The 19,998-nt window shown below is 47.5% G+C and overlaps 1 long non-coding RNA gene across 3 annotated transcripts in view; it reads left to right on the top strand.

Moving 5' to 3' along the window:
- The window catches only part of LOC103348999 (uncharacterized), a 71,500-nt gene that overhangs the window by 43,126 nt on the left and 8,376 nt on the right, over window positions 1–19,998 (top strand). The window contains exons 3-4 of one of the 3 annotated variants that reach the window (XR_016212972.1): window positions 4,962–5,066; window positions 15,460–16,767. The exons of 1 other annotated variant lie outside the window; for it this stretch is intronic. This is a non-coding gene — a long non-coding RNA (uncharacterized LOC103348999). Of the gene's footprint in view, window positions 1–4,961; window positions 5,067–15,459; window positions 16,768–19,998 lie in introns of those variants that run through there. One more of the 3 variants, XR_007921041.3, reaches the window with a different exon arrangement.

The following is a 19,998-nucleotide window of genomic DNA, read 5'->3' as shown; positions in this document are numbered from 1 at the left end:
AGCTTCTTCCAGGTCTCCCATGTGGGTGCAGGGACCCAAGGACTTGGGCCATCTTCTACTGCTTTCCCAGGCCACAGCAGAGAGCTGGATGGGAAGTGGAGCAGCTGGGACTAGAATTGGTGCCCATATGGGATGCCAGCGTTTCAGGCCAGGGCGTTAACCCGCTGTGCCACAGTGCCAGCCTCGGATGCAGGCATCTTAACCACAAGGCTACAGACCCATCCCAGGTTGGATTATTTTTTTGACAAGGCATCTGAGCTTGTTTGTGCAGTCCTCAGCCATGCTCGGTCCCCTTTGAGTCCTGAGCTATTGGGGAAGATTCCAGGCGGGAGCTTCATTTCTAGACTTAAATTGGGTGTCCTATTATCCACTTGGTGCCTGTCCTATTATCCACTTATTCCTTTGGGCCACGCTGTGACGCTAAGACCGGTGCTGTGCTGGTAGGGAGCGGGAGGCACAGGGCAGACGTTAATGCTTCCTTTCCACCCCTTCATTCATTCCTTGTTTACTTAATGAGTATTGATTGAGTGACCTGGAAGAAAGCAGTTTCCTCATGGGTCAGGTCATGCATCCAGCCACTCTTTTACTCAAGTAGTTATATAACAAGAGACACGTATTGAATATCTGATAAGTGGTAGACACAATTCAAAGTGTGTGGGTAGAAATGAGTACAATGCTGTTGTTACCTTGAAAGAACTTAAAACACAGATAGGAGAAAATGTGTATATTTGTATATAGCTTGATAGGATATTTGCTTATAGTTTAGTGGCTTCAAATACATTTTTTAAGAACATATGATTGTTTATGATTATGCATCCTTTCCTTGCCCAGACATTCTGCCAGTTGGATTGGGTCAGTATTATTACTGTCCAACATACAGATGAGAACGCTAAAGTTCAAGAAAATTAACTTGAATTTGGTAGAACCAGGCTTCTCCCTATTGAGTGCAAAGCTTAAGATAGAGCATCTGCTTATCAACCTTTGTGATAAGTGCCTGAGTTATTATTTGACCACAGGAAAGAATGAAGTGAGAGAATTGACCCCTCTACAATGGACATGAACCTCAAAAGCCTTATGCTCCGTGCAAAGAGCCTGACACGAGAGGACACATCATTCCCGCGAGGTCCAGGGCTCTGAGGTCCACAGGCACAGAAATCAGAGTGAGAGTTGCCAGGGGCTGGGGACAGGGAAGAATGCCTCGTGGGGACAGGGTTTCATTTTGGGGGTGATGAAAATATTTTGGAACTCGATTTAGGTGATGGTTGCACAATATTGTGATTTTGATAAATGACACTGAACTGTTCAGATTAAAATGGCTAGGTTCATATTGTGTGAATGTCGTCTCTATCAAAACAAAGTTAAAAATACTAGGTGAGGGACCAGCATCGTGGTGTGGCAGGTTAAGCCTGTGAGGCCAGCAACCCATATGAGCAGAGAGAGGGAGAGAGAGAGAGAAATCGATCTTCTGTCCACTGGCCCACTCCCCAAATGGCCACAACAGTTGGGGTGGAGCCAGGCCGAAGCTTCTTCCAGAGCCAGAAACTTCTTCCAGATCTCCAGTGTGGGTGGCAGGGGCCCAAGTACTCCGGCCATCTTCCACCGCTTTTCCCAGGCCATCAGCAGAGAGCTGGACTGCAAGAGGAATAGCTGGGACTTGAACCGGTGCCTATATGGGATGCTGGCACTGCAGATTGTGGCTTAACCGCTGTGCCCAGCTCCAGGCCTGACCAACTTGGCTTCAGTCGCTGGCTTTCCCCACTGACAAGACGTACAGAGGTAGGGGAGGGGAGCCCCCTTTGGAAGGGGCCCCATAGTTGCTTCTACGACTGTGCCTGGCTGTTAGGGCTCTGTCTCTCCCGTCAGCCTCTGTGCTTCCAGAGGGCGAGCTGGTCTTTCCCACATCTGTCTCCACAGTGCTGAGCACAGAGCAGACAATCAGGCATTCAAAGGGCCCTGGGTCTGGCCCTCCACCCTCGATGGCTGTGCTGCCTGGAGCAAGGTCCTGACCCTCTCTGGGCCTCAATTCCTGAGCGTCCAGCCTCAGGTATCTTCCTCAGCTCTGCCAACAAATTTCGAACGATGATCCTGGTGACCAGAAGCCGCTGGGTGTGGAACTCACGCTGGGTTTGCCATTGCAGCCTGGGAGGAAGGAAGGTACAGGGAGACGAGGCCGCTGTTTCCCCATCAGCGCTGCAAGATGTCTTAAAGCCTTTTCCTAAAGCTGCGATTGGAAGGCCTCAGGCCCCGACCTGGACACAGAGATCTGTGGCTCCATCTCCTGTTCGGATGATCTCAGAACAGCAATGCGGGTACGAGGCGTTTTCATTTTGCAGATTGGAAAACTGAGATCCTAGACAAACAGCTCGCTCCCGGCCCCCAGTGAGGCAGGAGCCTCTTTCGGAATGAGATGCTGAGTCAGGCTCCGAGGGTCTCTCCCGGCGGCCGCCATCAGCAGGCAGGGGACAGGGACCATCTGGAACGGGTTAGTTTCGCTGCAGCCTGGAGGCTGGAGGATGGACCGAATGACCCCTGTGAGTCCCTTTCTGCCCTGCGCCTCTCCGATTACCGCCTCTGGTTTCCAGCAAGCCTGCTTTCTCCAGGGAAAAACGAACCCAGGGCTCCGGCTTCCCCTGGGAGCCTGTCCCTGCTTTCGCTTTGCAGCCCCGGGGACTGTGAACTCCGTGAGAGAACACGCCGGACGGCCAGCCGAGGAATATTTAGCTCCTGCTGGCAGCAAGTGCTCCCAGTGAGGGCGCTGCAAGCAGCGGGGCAGAACCCCTGAGGCCCCTTCCTGGGTGCCCTGGCCCCCAGGGTCCTTCATTGGCTGGGTCCTGCTGGGTGCCTGGGCTCCTCCCTACCTAGCACCAGCACCTACTGCTGTTCCGAGTCAGAGCTTTTTTTTTTTCCCCCAAAGCAAGGACATTCCTCTTTTTTTAAAAAAATTATTTATTTTCATTTTATTTGAAAGACAAAGAGACAGAGAGAGATCCTCCATCTGCTGGTTTAATCGCCAAATGTCTGCAAGAGTCAGGAGCCAAGAACTCCATCCGGGTCTCCCACATGGGTGGCAGGGGCCCAAGCACTTGGGCCATCATCCACTGCTTTCCCAGGTGCATTAGCAAGGAGCTGGATCGGAAATGGAGCAGCCGGGACTCAAACCAGGCACTCGGATTCCAAAGCAGTGGCTTAATCACTCCACCAAATGCCGGTGGGTGCCAGAGTCAGAGCTTTATCCCAGGAAGTCCAGAGCCCGTTCTATCCTCTCCGGCCATTTGTTGCCCATCTTTTCCTGAATCTTACGTCTGAATTTCTCTTGTCCGAACCCAGCCTAGAACACATGGTGTAACAAAGGATCTCTCTGATGCACTTGGGTTGGAGGTTAATGATGATAATAGCTTCCATGTAAACTACCAGACACCTGTTCTGCAGAGACGTTTACGAGCATTATTTCACTTAATCTCACGCCAGCTACGTTCAGCAATGAGGTTCCGAGGAGTTTGTCCAAGATCGTCCATCCGGCAAGCGGCAAAGTCGAGACTGCGCTCTGTCCTGCTGGACTCCCCTCACACACTTGGCCATGACCCTGAACCTGGAGATGGGTGTCTGGCCTTGCTGAAGAGTCACATGCCCTTTTCACACCAAGACCCAGGCATTAGAAAAAGCTTTTTATAACGAAAATTTCTAAACACATGGAAAAGTCACAGGCATGCGAAATGAGCCCATCCCCCAGGCTCAACAATTACCAACGTTTTGCCATACATTTCTCCGTTTCTTCTTTTCTTTTTTTTTCCCCCCTTTGGTACTTTAAAGAAATTCCTGACATTGTGTGTCATTTTGCCCCTAAGTACTTCCATATGTAGCTCCAAAAGGGGGGGGGGGGGCAGGAAAGCGTGGTTCCTTACCTAACTAAAGAACCAAATACCTGACAAAGAATTTCTTCTTATCACCCGACATCCGCTGCAATTCACATTCCTCCCAGGATCTCCAAAAACACCTTTTTATATTGGGTTTGTTAAATAACGGCCCACCTACTGCATTTGGTTACATCTGCTGAGGCTTTTAATCTAGAATTTTATCCTCTTTTTTTCTCTTCTACGGCATGGATTGTTAAAGAAGCTCTGCGCCTTGTCCTGTAGAATGTTTCACGTTCTGGATTTCCCGGCTGACTTCCTGGTGGTGGTGTGAGATTTGTTTTCCTGTGTCTTGTAGTTCCTGAAAAGGACCAGATCTTAAGGCTTGAGATAGGGTTTGATTTTTATTTTTTATCTATTTTATTTTATGTACTGTGGAGGGGTGGGGAGACAAAGAGAGAGAGACAGAGCCATTCACTCCCCCGAATGCCTAAAACAGCCAGCTCTGGGTCAGGCCAAAGCCAGGAGCCAGGAACTCCCTCCAGGTCTCCTACGTGGGGGCAGGGACACAATTACTTGCCCCACCACCATGCCCTCCCAGGGTCTGCATTAGCAGGAAGTTCAAGTCAGGAGCTGGAGGTAAGCATTGAACCCAGGTACACCAATGCGGGATGGGGGTATCTTAAATGCTAGCCCAAGCGCTGCCCCCAGGGCTTGATTTTTAGCAGATGGTGCAGAGTACTCCCTGCTGCATCACCTGAGGCACGGACTGTCCGCTCGTCCCAACTTAAGTGCTGAGAAAGGTCAGTGTGTTCAGATTGGCTCCTGGATTCTTGATGGCTTACAGAGACAAGAGAGAGACCGTTTCAGTCCCACTCGGCTAAATGCTCACTCTGCTCACAAGCATTTAAAATGTGAGATGCTGTGCGCCAAATAATTTTGGTTCCTACTTTCCGTTGGATATAGGTAAAAGTGTAACTTAATAATTTTCTTCTAAAATGTCAATATTGATAGTGATCTGGAAGTTGTATCCTTTTTTACTATATCATTTAACTCTTGGATGTTGACTTCCAAATAAATAAGGAAATACATGACTTTTCAAAATTTCAGGTGGAAGGTTGAGTAAGCAAACAATGAAGAGGCCACTGTTCTGGAATACAATGATGACATCAGCCAGTGGGCGTGGGCTAAAGTGATCATGCAATCCTAGTGAAGGTAATGGACCTCCTAGATACTCACACATTCCTTCAACTACCTGTATTTGTCAAGTGGCACTTCCTAGTGACTGCTACTTCTTTTACTGTGTGCTAGGAATATACAGGTGACACACTCAAAGTCCCAGCCCTTAGGAAGACAGTGCATGGAAAACTTCTGCTTTCTTATTGTAGTTCTTATTGTTTCTTTTCTCTTTGGAATTCCATTTGTATTTCACATCACCTGTCATAATTTTCTTCAACAAAAATATGTTTAGAAATGTATTTTTTCCCAGTGCCTGTTCTAACCACAAACACTGTTTTGTGTTACATTACAATGCCAATTATTAGTAGCATAGAGATGGTCAAGAGAACATAAAATATTTGACAGTTTGATTAAAAATTTTTTGAAAGATTTATTTATTTAGTTGAAAGTCAAAGTTACACAGAGAGAGAGAAGGAGAGGCAAAGAGAGAGAGAGAGAGGTCTTCCATCCACTGGGTCACTCCCTAAATGGCCACAATGGCCAGAGCTGCGCAGATCCAAGCCAGGAGCCAGGAGCTTCTTCCGGGTCTCCCATGCGAGTGCAGGGGCCCAAGGACTTGGGCCATCTTCCACCACTTTCCCAGGCCACAGCAGAGAGCTGGATCAGAAGTGGAGCATCCAGGACTCGAACTGGCACCCAGATGGGATGCTGGCACTGCAGGAAGCAGCTTTACCGCTATGCCACAATGCCAGACCCTGATTAAAAATTTTAAAAGGTTCTTCAAAAAGTTTATGGAAAATAAAATTAAAAGATAAGTTTGGGCACAAAAAAAAGTTGAACTTCATGCATATGAGCGGTCGTCAACATGCTCATGAGAATGCATAGTATGAAGAAACTATGCATAGGTTTCAAAATGTTTGCACCCAAAATAAGCTTATCTTTTAATCCCATTTTTCTGCAAGCTTTATGAAGTACCCTCTTGTTTTAGTTCATAAAACAAACCTCACAAATTTACAAGAATTTGAACAATACAATGCGTTCTCCAACCACAGTGGACTCAAACTAGAAATCAATAACAGAAAGGTAGCTGGAAAATATCAAAACACTTCCAGATAATCCATGGGAAGACAGAAAGTCCCACGGGAAACCCAAAAATACATTGAGCTGAAAAGAAAGGGAAAATATTGCATATCAGAATCATGGGACCCAGCTACGTGGTGCTGAAAGGAAAATATTTAGCACTAAATGCTTACATTAGGAAAGAGAAAAAGACTCATATCAAAACCCAAATACAGCATCTCAAGAACCGGGAAAATGAAGAGCAGAATAAATCCAAGAGCAAGCAGGAGGAAGGAAGAGAGGCAAGAACAAAATCAATGAAATTTGAAAGCAGAAAAGTGAGAGAGGAAAAATCTGTGAAACAAAGATTGGGAAGGCTGACAAACCTGCAGCCAAGTTAACAAAGGGAAGAGAAAGAGAAGACAACTAGGAAGGAAGCAGGGCTATCCCTGCAGACTCTGCAGACATCAAAATGATAATAAAGAAAGGGGTGCCAGAAACAACTTTACTGCCATAAATTTGACAACTAGAGGAAACAGGGCCTCAGGAAGCACAAACTATTTCCACCAAATATCAAGTAGATAGTTGGAGTAAATCTCTAACTGTCAAAAAATATATTTCCAATTTAAGAACTCTCCAAAACACAAGGCTCCAATTCTTGATGGATACCACTGAAGAATTCCACCTAATGTTTTGAAAATAAACACCACCAATTCTGTACAGCCCCTTCTGGAAAATCAAAGAGAAGAAAGCACTTGTCAGTTCATTTATGGAGCAAAAATGAGCCTGATGCCAATACCAGTAAAAGGCAGTGCAGAGGAAAAAAGAGAACTATAGACCAATATAGTCACGAGTATGGACACAGAAATATTTTATGAAAAATTGGCAAATAGAATTCAGCAATATATTTAAAGAATTATACTTATACACCATGACCAAGTGGGGTTTATTCCAGGAAAGCAAGTCTGGGCCAATATTTTAAAACCTACCACTATAATCAACTATATTCACAAGATAAAGAATTACATGAGTCTATCAACCAATGCATAAAAAGAATTTGACAAAGTTCAATTTCTATTATGATTTAAAAACCTCTTAGAAAAAAATAGACATTGAAACTTCTGCACTTTGTTGATGAAAACCTACAAAGTACCTACAGCTGACGTCATACTGAGAGGTAAGTGACCAAATGCTTTCCCTCTACATTTGGAACGAGACAAGAATGTCTGCCCTTAACACTGTCATTCAACATAGTGCCAGAAGTTCTCCCCAGGGAAAAAAGATGAGAAACGGAGATAGAAAACCTATTTGATAGCAAGTACACTAAAATATATCCAATATCATTAGTCATTAGAGAAATGCAAGTAAAATGATGAGTTATCATTATACAACCATCAGAAAAGGTAAAACTTAAAAATCTCTTATTTTTAAAAGATTTATTTATTTATTATTTGAAAGGCAGAGTGACAGAGAGAGGGAGAGGGAGACAGAGAGAGAAATTTCATCTGCTGGTACTCCTCAAATGTCTGCAACATCTGGGGCTGGGCCAGGTCAAAGCCTGGAGCTCCATCCAGGTCTCTCATGGGTGCCAGGGACCCAAGTACTTGGGCCATTGTCTGCTTTGGGTCATCATCTGTTGTCTCCAAGGTACATTAGTGGAAAGCTGGATCAGAAGTCGAAGAGACAGCATTTGAACCAGCACTCTAATATGGGATATTGGGTGTCTCTAGCAATGATGTCACACTGTACCAGCATGTTTTAATTTATAAGTCAAGGATGTCCCCTCTTACCACTCATATTCAGCACCATAGTACAGTTTTTAGCCAATACATTAAGACAAGAAAAGGAAATACAGATTGAAAAGAAACAAATGAAACTTTCTTTGTTTGCAGATTAGAAAGGTCTTCCTTTGCCGTTGGTTCACCCTCCAATGGCTGCTGTGGCCGGCGCACCGTGCTGATCCGATGGCAGGAGCCAGGTGCTTCTCCTGGTCTCCCATGGGGTGCAGGGCCCAAGCACTTGGGCCATCCTCCACTGCATTTCCCTGGCACTTCCCTGGCCACAGCAGAGAGCTGGCCTGGAAGAGGGGCAACCAGGACAGAATCCGGCTCCCCGACCGGGACTAGAACCCGGTGTGCTAGCGCTGCAAGGCGGAGGATTAGCCTAGAGAGCTGCGGCGCCGGCCAGGTATAAATCTTACAAAATGTGTACAAGAGCTCCTTGAGGGGGCCAGTGCTGTGTTGCAGCAGGTTAATGCCCTGGCCTGAAGCACCGGCATCCCATATGGGCGCCAATTTAGTCCCGGCTGCTCCTCTTCTGATCCAGCTCTCTGCTATGGCCTGGGAAAGCAGTAGAAGATAGCCCAAGTCCTTGGGTCCCTGCACCCGCATGGGAGACCTGGAAGAATCTCCTGGCTCCTGGCTTCGGACTGGTACAGCTCCCGCCGTGGCAGCCATCTGTGGAGTGAACCAGCAGATGGAAGACCTTTCTCTCTCTCTCTCTCTCTCTCTCTCTCTCTGCCTCTCCTTCTCTCTCTGTGTAACTCTGACTTTCAAGTAAAATAACTACATCTTTAAAAAAGAAGAGCTCCTTGAGGAAAACTAAAACTCTGATGAAAGGAACCCAAGATTTAAAAAGGTGGAGAGATGGTCTATGTTCATGAATAGGAAGACTCGATATCGTAACATAGTAACAAGTTATTTTGTGTGTATCAACAAATTGGCTCTAAAGTTTACATGGGAAGGCAAAACATCCTGGTATCCAACACAAGATTAAAAAGAAGCAGCTCAGGGTTGGAGAACCAACACTAAACTTCAAGATTCACTGGAAAACTGTAGTAATCAAGATGGTGAAGTATTGATGAAAAAAACAGACAAACTGATCAATGGGACACAGACCTCAAAAATAGACCCACACGGATACAGTCATTGGATCTTTGACAAAGAACATGAGATGACTTTGTGGGGAACAAGACAGTGTTTTCAACAAATAGTGCTGAGAACAACTGGATATTCAAATGCAGGGGGAGAGGTGGGGGAGAGAAGAATGACAGAGCTTACCCCTTGCACAAACCTGATTCATAATGGATCATGGACTTAAGTATAGAAAGTTAGCCTTTACAGCTTCTAGAAGACAACATGGGAGAAAAGCCAGATGACCTTGAGTTTGGTAATAACATTTTTCAAATATATTTATATTTAAAGTTATTTATTTATTTGAAAGGCAGAGTTGCGGTTAGAGAGGGAGAGACAGAGAGACAGAACTCTTCCATTGCTGGTTCACTCCCCAAATGACCTCAATGACTGGAGCTAGGCCAGATTGAAACCAGGAGCCTGAAGCTTCATCCAGGTCATCCACGTGGGTGGCAGGGGGCCATGCACTTGGGTCATTACCTCTGCTTTCCCAGGAGCAGTAGCAGGAAGCTGGATAGGAAGTAGAGCAGCCAGGGCTCAAACAGGGGCTCATATGGGATGCTGGCATCTCAAGAGGCAGCTTAACCTGCTACACTACAGCACTGGCCCTGGCAGTAACACAAAAGCACGATTCCTGAAAGGGAAATCTGATGTCGAACTTCATTAAAACTGAAAGCTGGGGCCAGTACCGTGGCATAGCAGTTAAAGCTGCAGCCTGCAGCACCTGCATCTTATGTGAACACTGGTTCAAGCCCCAGCTGCTCCACTTCCAATCCAGCTCCCTGCTGATGTGCCTGAGAAAGCAGTGAAGGATGGCCCAGGTCCTTGGTTCCTTGCACCCGCATGGGAGACCTGGAAGAAACTCCTGGCTCCTGGTTTTGGACTGGTCCCGCACAGGCCGTTGCGGCCATTTAGGGAGTGAACCAGTGGATGGCAGACCTCTCTCTTTCTCTGCCTCTCCCTCTCTTAACTCTGACTTTCAAATAAATAAATAAATCTTTTTTAAAAATCACTAAACTAAACTAAAAACTATTCTTTGAAAAATACTGTTAAAAGAATGAAAAGACAAACTCCAGACTGGGAAAAAATCTTGCAAAATACATATCTGGTAGAGGATCTGTACACAAAATATACAAAGAACTCCAAAAAAGCAATGATAAGAAAATAAATAATTTGGGGCCAGGCTATGGCACAGCGGGTTAATGCCCTGGCCTGCAGTGCCAGCATCCCATATGGGCACTGGTCAACACTCAGCTGCTCCACTTCCCAACCAGCTCTATGCTATGGCCTGGGAAAGCAGTAGAAGATGGCCCAAGTGCTTGGGCCCCTGCACCCGCATGGGAGACCTGGAAGAATCTCCTGGCTCCTGGCTTCGGATCAGCACAGCTCTGGCCATTGTGGCCAACTGGGGAGTGAACCAATGGATGGAAGACCTCTCTCTCTCTCTCTTGCTGCATCTCCTCTCTCTGTGTAACTCTGACTTTCTAATAAATAAATAAATCTTAAAAAAAAAAGAAAACAAATAATCCAATTAAAAAGTGGTCAAAAGATCTGAACATAAATCTTACCAAAGACGACACACACTGCAGGTAAGGGCAGGAAAGAAACTCAGCATCTTAGGGAACTATGAATTTAAATAGGTGATACTTCTGCATATTCATTAGAATAATAACTAAAGCCCAACACATGGATAAGAGCAAGTCGTGAGGAGGAGGCAAACCATAGGAACTCTGATTCGTTGCTGGTGGGCGTGCAGCATGGGAGAGCCCACCCAACACTTCTTACGAAGCTAAGCATAGTCTCAACCACATTACCCAGCAGTCACAAGCCTTGGTGTTTATCCAAAGGACTTGAGAACTTGTGTCCACACAAAACCCCGCACACAAATGTTTCTAGAAGCTTTATTCCTAGCTGTCTAAACCTGGAAGCTACCAAAATATCCTTCAATAGATGGATAAACAAACAGTGGTCTATACACACGATAAAACATGCAGTGATGAAAAGCAATAAGCTACCAAGCTATGACAAGACAGGGACGCAGCTCGAAAGCCTACTGCTGTATGAAAGACACTAGCCTAAAAAGAGCTGCATCCCATGTGATGCCAACACGATGACGTTCTAGAAAACGAGAATCTTTAAAAAATACCCGTTGCCTGGGGCCAAGGTGGAGGAAGGTATCACTAGAGAGTAGAGGATGTGTAGGGCAGTGAAGTAATTCCGTGTGGTGTATTTGAACATTGTCTTCTCCTCTGACACTCTATAATGGAAGCATTTGTCAGAGCCCGTAGAACCGGGCCCAGCGTGGCGGACCGGGCCCGCGTGGCGGCGCAGCTGGTTAAGTCGCAGCCTGCAATGCCACCCTCCCCCATCAGAGCTCCAGGTCAAGCCCAGCTGCTCTGCTTCCGGCTCCCGGCTAATGCACCTGGAAAGACAGCAGAAGATGCTCCAAGTGCTTGGGCCCCTGCACTCATGTAGGAGACCCGGATCGAGTTCCTGGCTCCTGGCTTTAGCCTGGACCAGACCTGGTTGTTGTGGCCATTTGGGGAGTGAACCAGCCAGGGGAAGATTCCCTCCCTCTCTCTCTCTCTCTCTCTCTTGCTCTGTCACTCTGTGTTTCAAATAAATAAACATAAAAAACCCCATAGAACTGTAAAAGAGGAATAGTGAACCCTAAGGTAGACTATGGATTTTAGTTAACAATGTGTCTATATTTAGTTACTAATGTATAAACTTGGTTAGTAACATGACTAATAATATAAATAATTGACAGTTTAGTTAATACAGCAGTATGGATTCATGATATAGTCCATGTACTACAGGAATGCAAGACTTTAATGATGGAGGCGACTCCTGGGGAGAGAGAAGAGAGCTCCCCAAAATATGTTTATTAATTTAAAATTAAAAAAAAAAAAAAACAGGAAATCTCCCATAAAGAAGAACTCCAAGCAGTTTATGTAGCTGCTCTTCTCTCAGGAAGCTGGGGCTTAACTCCAACACGGAGTGTCCGGGACTGATTCCAGCCTCCACTTCTAATCCAGCCTCTTGCTAACGTGCTAATGGGAGGCAGGTGATGGTTCAACTACTCAGGTCCCTGCCACCCTTGTGGGAGTCCCGGATGGAGTTCCTGGTTCCTGGCTCCAGCTGTTGCAAGCATTTGGGGGATTGAACCAGCAGATGGGAGATTCCTTCTCTCTCTTATTATTTCTCTCTCTCTCTCCCTGACCCTCCTCCTCCCTCCCTCTTTCCCTCCCTCTGCCTATCAAACAAATAAAAGAGCCTGTGGTTAGAGCATTGTTTTGTAGCAATAGCGATATCCTGGCTAGGACAGTGTTTGATAGTGCTGCAAGATGTCACCATTCGGTGAAGGGCACACAGGATCTCGGTGTTGTTTCTTACAGCTTGCATGTGATTCCATAATTTTTTCAAAATAAAAAGTTCAATTAAGAAATAACTTTTTAAAATTTGTTGGTCTTTGAAAGGCAATGAGGTGGAGAAAGAGAGACAAAGACAGATAGAGAGATTTCCCATCTATTGGTCCACTCCCCCGATGCCTACAAGAGCTGGGGCCAACCCAGGCCAGAGCCAGGAGCCCCAAATTCAACCCAGGTCTCCCACATGGGTGGCAAGAAGCTGGAGTCAGAAACCAAGCCCGGGCTCAAACCCAGGCGCTGCAGTATCGCATGTGGGCATCCTGGCCGTGTCTTCAACACTGCACAGAGTGCCAGGCCCAATGAACGCTTGTTAAAAATGTGTCTATTGATGGAATTGATACTGCCTTTTTTGAAAAAAGATTTATGTATTTATTTGAAAGGCAAATTTACAGAGAGACAGAGGCAGAGAGAGAGAATCTTCCATCTGCTTGTTCACTCCCCAAATGGCTATTAGAGCTGATCTGAAGCCAGGAGCCAGGAGCCAGGAGCTTTTTCCGGGTCTCCCACGCAGTTTCAGGGGCCCAAGCACTTGGACCGTCTTTCACTGCTTTCCCAGGCGCATTAGCAGAGAGCTGAATCGGAAGTGGAGCAGCTGGGACTTGAACCAGTGCCCATAGAGGATGCTGGCACTGCAGGTGGAAGCTTTAATTGCTACAACATGGTACCGGCCCCCTAATGCCTTTATTTTTAATTAATTTATACATTCATGTCTGATATTACTTGTTGTTAGAATCAGACAAGAGAGGCCGGCACCTTGCCACACTGGGTTAAAGCCCTGGCGTGCAGCACCAGCATCCCATAGAGGCTACAGTTTGGGTCCCTGATGCTCCACTTCTGATCCATCCAGCTCCCTGCTAAGGGGCCTGAGAAAGCACCAGAGGGTGGCCTCTGTACCCATGTGGGAGACTCAAAAGTGGCTCCTGGCTCCTGGCTTCGGATCGGCACAGCTCTGGCCGTTGTGGCCTTTTGGGTAGTGAACCAACGGATGGAAGACCTCTCTGTCTGTCTCTGTCCCCACCTCTCTCTGTAACTCCCTCTCAAATAAATAAATAAACCTTTAAAAAAAAGAATTAGGAGAGAGCCTCCCTTCTAGTCTTACTTTTCATTTTTATCACAAAGTCATGCTGGGAAATTTTGTTCACATAGAATAAGTTGGGATGAAGTTTTATTATAGCAATATGATTTAACTCTCTGAACCCTGTCCAAGTTCTGTGCCAAAAATAACATACTGCTCTATCATCAAGAATTATTTTTAATAATCTATCAGCTGACAACCTGATGAAGTCCTCCTCTGATATCGTTGAAAGCAAAGAATTGGAAAACATCTGACTCTCCAACATGTATTACCAGTATTCATGGTCACTAAGTTTCTCTGTGTCTAGCCAGCACCTAAAATACTTCACCACGACTTGCAAACGATTATTAATGATCTCTGTTACCCTCTCAGAGGCAGCTTCTAATTTGGCAGTCTCCGAAAGGCCTAGAGAAACTAAAATAATGCTCATCCAGTGCACTTTTCCCAAAATCTTTTTATGCGCTAATTTCATATTACCATATGCTGCAGATTCAGCACATTTGATTTAGGAAGGGCATCACCGCTCAGCCTCCCTGTCGAAGCCAAGTCCCCCTTCCTCAGTCCTTCCAAGTGTGCTTCGTCTCTGATGCCCCACATGCTCAGCCTTCGTTTTCTGGTCCAAATCCCTGGGGTAATACACGTCCCCAGGACTAACCGTCTGAATTCTAACACCAAGGTGACAGACGAGCAGAATTTGATACAGAAGCAGAGCACTGAAATACATCGTGAAATTATTACCCGTCAGGGGTGGGGAATGTTGGGACCTGGCCGGCCAAGGCAGCCACAGGCAGAACTCAAAATTCAATAAATCTATAGCAGGCTAATTGTTAAGTGGATCATTTTGTATGGCCCAAGAGTGATGTTATAGATAATCAAATTGCCCTGGGCAGAAGAAAGTCTGCCCTCCCCCAGATGCACCGTCACCTCCCCTACCTCTTACTGGTATTCACTTTGCTTTGCTGGTATTTGCACGCTGGCAGTAAGTTCTTTGATCATCAGTGGGAGAAGGATGGGGCGAATCCTCAAAAAGCATCATCCTGTTACTGCCGCACCATACACCATATCTGAGTCCAAAGCATCCACCAGATGGGTGCCCCCTGTTTCCAGCGCCATGCTTTTTCCGCAGCAGAAATAGATACAAGGCAGGGAGAGGGAGAAAGCTTTAGGGATTTCTGTTGCCTTCATATTTTCAGCTGTCCTTTATTTGACGCCATGAAGGTTTGTACGCTTGGATCAGTGCAACCAGGGTATGGTTTGTGATGGGGAGGAGTTAAATTTTTCCTTTTGGTGAAATGGGGAAAGCACCATAGAGAAAGGGCAGGCAAGACCAGAAAAACAACCCAATGTCTCAACTGCAGGTTCATTGCCAAGAGTAGACAAGGAGAAGTGTGGAGGCCGAGGTTGTGGCACAGTTGGTTAAGCTGTCTCCTGCAGTGCCGGCATCCTGTATGGGTGCCAGTTTTGAATCCAGCTGCTCCACTTCTGATCCAGCTCCCTGCTAATGCACCTGGGAAAGCAGCAGAAGATGGCCCAAGTGCTTGGGCCCCTGCACCCATGTGGGAGACCCAGAAGGAGCTCCTGGCTTTTACTAGACCTACTGCTGGCTGTTGGAGCCATTTGGGGAGTGAACAAATGGATGAAAGATCTCTCTCTGTCTCTCTCTCTTTAACTCTGCCTTTTAAAGAAAGAAAAAAAATCTTTTTTAAAAAGAGAAAAGGGTAGATGTGGAATTGAGGATCTAGAAATTGATTCCCTTGGAGACATCCAGGCCTGTGCATCCCTCAGAGAGTCTTTCCATCCCTTTAGGGAGACGCTCGCACTCCAGTTGGCAAACCGGTGTTCTAGAACTCCCTTCCGGCAGGCAGGTGAATGTCCACTGAACTTCACAGAGACCTTGCCCGCCTGTCACCAGTTTAAGCCCTAACCATTGTAAGTGTCTACTCACGTTTCAGTGCTGAAACTCACCCAGCGCCAAGATGTTTCTGGGACAGAGAAGCTAAAGCAACTCCAGGAAGTCAAGAGCAACGAGAGGCCAGTCGGGTACCACGAAGCCAACACACCATGCGCCTAAGGATATGGCGGGCGAAGACATTTACATTCGTTGGAAAGGAAGGAGGAAACTGACACAGTAGCGAAGGGGAGTGGAAATACGGGGTCCTGAAGGCTGGTAGGATTTCCCGCGAATGCGTTTGTGTTAGAGATTCCAAGAAGGGCACGCATGAGAGTCGATGGACTAAGTGGTAGCCATGGACTGACAGTGAAATGTTCTTCAGCCCTTTCCTCTCACAGCTAAGACCGTGTTTTGAGCCAGACTTCCACAGCCAATGAGAGCAGAAAGAAAGAGGGAAGATGAGAGAGGGATTTGTCTTCTCGGAATTCCCACTCTGCTTCTGGACTAATGGAAGGCAAATGCGTTAATTCATACTAAAGTGTTAATGGCTCACCACAGTTGTATCCTCCAAAGATGTCTTCCAGATGAATGGCTCTGTGAAAGGCTGACTATGTTAAGATATCAAAGTCACGAAGGGATGATAAAGAAAGGAGACTGGAGCAAGGGAACAGTGGAGAAGCCTGGTTCTCATCACTGAGGCAATCCAATCAGGAAACTGTGCAGTGGCAAGAGCACACCGATAGGGCCGTTAGATACCATCTGCCAGTAGATGGCGGTCTTCAGATTAACTGACCGCTCAGGGAGATGCCCTTCTTTCTTCCAGATCTATTTGTAGGCTTGGTTGGTGGACTGGGGCGCTGCCCACACAGTGTGAACTGGAGAGCCCTGGGTGAGACCTCCACCTGCTCCCTCATAGACCTGCCAGTTATGTCCAGAATTCCTAAGTATTCAACCTTTTGTGGGAGAGGGCAACTGGCAGGCAAGAAGGGAAATGGGGGTTAGTCATTAACACTTTAGCAGGAACTAATTTGGTGTATTAACTCAGGAGACAAGGCGTAGCAAAAGATCAGTGAGCTCTAAAAGGAAGAGCTGCCAAGCATTGGGGCTTACACAGGGAGAACATCGTGTGTGTGTGTGTGTGTGTGTGCGCGCGCGCTCTGGAATGGCAGGAGGACCAGGCACCTGAGTTACAGCCTTCTTCTTTTCTTATTAATTTGTTTTTAATGGACAAATAATAATTGTGTATATATCAATAATAATTTCAGTAATTAATATATGCCTTGTAATGAATCAAATGGTAGACCCATCACCTCACCAGCTAATTATTTTGTGTCTGTGGCGAGGACATTAAAAATCCATTTTGAAGCAATTTGGCATACACATCATTATTAACTGTGGTCACCATGCCTGTGTAATAAGTCATTAAAACTTATTCTGGGAGCTGACATTGTAGCACAGCAAGTAAGGCCGCCACCTGCAGCACCGGCATCCTGCATGGGCGCCAGTTCAAGTCCTCGCTGCTCCACGTCTGATCCAGCTCTCTGCTATGGCCTGGGAAAGCAGCAGAAGGATGGCCCAGGTGCTTGGGCCCCTGCACCCACGTGGGAGACCTGGAAGAAGCTCCTGGCTCCTGGCTTGGGATAGGCCCAGTTCTGGCCATTGTGGCCATTTGGGAAGTAAACCAGTACATGGAATATCTCTCTCCTCTCTCTCTGTATGTGTGTGTGTATGTGTGTGTCTCCCTCTCTCTCATAAAAAACAACAACAACAACTTATTCCCCTAGTACAGCTGAAAACACATCCTATGGTCAAAATCTTCCATGTGACCCCACCACCCCACTCCTGGGAACATACCCAAGGGAAATGAAATCAGCAAGAAGAGTGATCTGTACCCCATGTTTACAGCAGCTCACTTCACAATAGCCAAGATACGGAATCAACCCAGATGTCCGTCCACTGATGACCGGATAAAGAAAATGTGACGTGGACACACCATGGAGTGCTACTCAGCCATGAAATAGAATGAAATGCTGACATCTGCAACAGAATGGATGCAACTGGATGGAGATCATTATGCTTAGACAAAAAAGACAAATATCATACGTTTTCTCTGATTAGCCTTTTTAAAAAAGAAGAGAAAGAGAAGGAAAGGTAGACTGGGAAAGATCAATCTGCCCGCGATGGAGGACAGGTTCCTCACAGGTTTGCTGAAGACTGCAGAAAGCTCCTTGCGTCTCGGCTGAGTGCCAGTCCAGATCGGAGGCTTGTCCACGCGGATGGGGTTGAGAGGCAGTGTGTCTTCCGGGGTCCTTTTGAAGACTCTGGGTGATTTCCTTGGCAGTTACACTGATGCTGGTGGGTCAGCTTGGGCCAGGACTTTCTTCATTTCTAGGAAGCCTGAGAAATGAGGGGGCACAGACAAGGGGGAGTTATTCCCAGACAGCCGGGCTGGTGAGAGGACTTGAGACTCATCCCACAACTGTCGCAGGAGGACTCTGGCGAGGCTGTCCTGGGAGCCAGCCAGTTCCCCTGCTGGGGCACACGGGGAAGGTGTGTCCACCCAGGAGACCGACCAGATTCAGGGGTCTTAAAGGTCCCCCCAACACACACACACACACACACACACACACACACACACACACACCCTAAGAGTCATTCATCCAGCAAGAATGCCTGGAGGGCCGGCAGCTCCTAGGCATTACAGGAGATCGGATTACAGGAGGGGAAGAGGGAGAGGAGGGACTGGAAAAGGGGGAGGAGGAGGCAGAGGAGGGCAACAATCATTGCAAGTAAAGATTTTTTAAAACCATCTTCAGCCACGATGGGGCCTGGTGGGCTTAGCAGTCAAGATGCAGGCTGGGACACCTGTGCCTTACACGGAAGTGTCTGGGTCCCCAGCTCTCTTCTCTCCAGCTTCCTCGGGATGCAGACCCTGGGAGGCAGCAAGGAAGACAAGGAACTGAGTTCTTGACATCCAAGGGGGAGGCCGGGATGGAGTTGCCAGGTGAAGACAAAAGACTGGCTGGCCTGGGGAGCAGGTGTGGTCTCCACTGCCTGACCCCCCCCCCCCCAGCTGCTGTCATGTCCAATCAGAACCCTCAGTGAGGTGTTCAACCCCGCACGGGGCAGCTTGGAGCCAGAGGGTGAGCCTGGGGTTCCCGTACATCCTTCCACCATCAGTGGCAGCTGGGCCTGGCCCAGCCATGACCCTGAGCGAGCGCCCACCTGCAGCACTGGCCTGCCCTTCGCCTCAAGAGAAAGGCGTGGGAAGCCACAGCCAGTGAAAAGAAGGCTGTGCAGCCAGAGAGGCAAAGCCAAGCAAGGTGCAGACATCCACGGAGAAAAACTCTCAGCCGGGTAATTACCCTCAGGGCCCCAAAGAGTGAAGTGGGGACATATGGTTCACACAGATCTGGCTAAGGACAAAGCAAGAGGGCGGGGAGAGCAAAGGGCCCAGAGTCAGTACAGCTCCGGCTAATCCTGGAAATTGGAATTACAAGACAAGTTGAATGTGGTGCAGAATAACCTTGAAATCCTTGCCCAGATTTTCAAGATCTGAATTTCCATGAACTCGCGGAAGACTTCTCGCACGCATGGGTTTCAAAGGTTTTGTGCAGTGAAAGAAACTTACCTTTTAATTCCACAAACACTTCAGAGTAGCCCTGTGTCTGCGGTCAAGTTGAAGGGCAGCTATGGCTGTGCTCTGCTCCTTGGTTAAGCACTCGCTAGGGTGTAGAAAGTGGGCTCACGCACCGTCAAGGTGCAGCCTAATGACGTTTGGGCCAAGGAAGGAGCACACACTGGACGTGGCCCCACAGGGGCCCGGAAGAGCTGGACAATCCTGCCCACCTCGTGTCATCATTGTGTATTTTCTGTCTAGAGGAACTCAGCTACACCAATACCACGCACTGCTTTGGTCTGCACTGGGCGCGCTGGGCCACGTCCCACAGCCCAGGGTGTAGGAGGCCTATGTAAGCCCTCGGCGATGCTACGATGCTGACAATGACCACAGTCCCCTGACCATGTAGTGCCTGGGACAGACGCGACCCCGTCCTTACTTGAGGAGTAGGTTTGGGTTTCAAGATCCCTCCAACTGAGGTACAGGTTCTGGCCTCTGGGAGCTTAGCTTCCAGCCATTCAGGGGAGGAGGAAAAACCACATTTCAGCGAGATTTAGATAGGAGAGGTGTGCACCAACGCAGCAAGAAAAGCAGTGCTGGTGGCCATCCGGCCTGGTGGTCAAGATGCCGCCTGGGTGGCCCACGTCCCGTCGCAGAGTGCCTGGGTTCAGGACCCGGCTCTGCCCCGAGTCCAGCTTTCTGCTAATGCACACCCTAGAAGGATGTTCCTGGAGGACAGGGAACCTGATCTGGCCTGGGAAGCGTTGGGATAGCATCGTCACTTTAACCTCCTCATTCCACGCGATCCCATATTCATAATCAGAGGAGCTGACGCTTACGGAGTACTTGCAGCCGTTTAGGGACTTCGTGATGGCGTTTCATATCCCAGAGGGCACATTTAGGCTAACTGCTAAGACACCCTGAGATGATTTTCTGCATGAAGGAAGATGGGTCTGGACACATGCTTGTGGTGGGAACCAA

Source organism: Oryctolagus cuniculus, chromosome 9, assembly GCF_051225735.1.
Source record: "Oryctolagus cuniculus isolate XC-2025 breed Fujian yellow rabbit chromosome 9, ASM5122573v1, whole genome shotgun sequence".
Lineage (NCBI taxonomy): Eukaryota > Metazoa > Chordata > Mammalia > Lagomorpha > Leporidae > Oryctolagus > Oryctolagus cuniculus.
The sequence above is the reverse complement of the archived record's forward strand: the minus strand, read 5'-3'. Positions and strand labels throughout refer to the sequence as shown.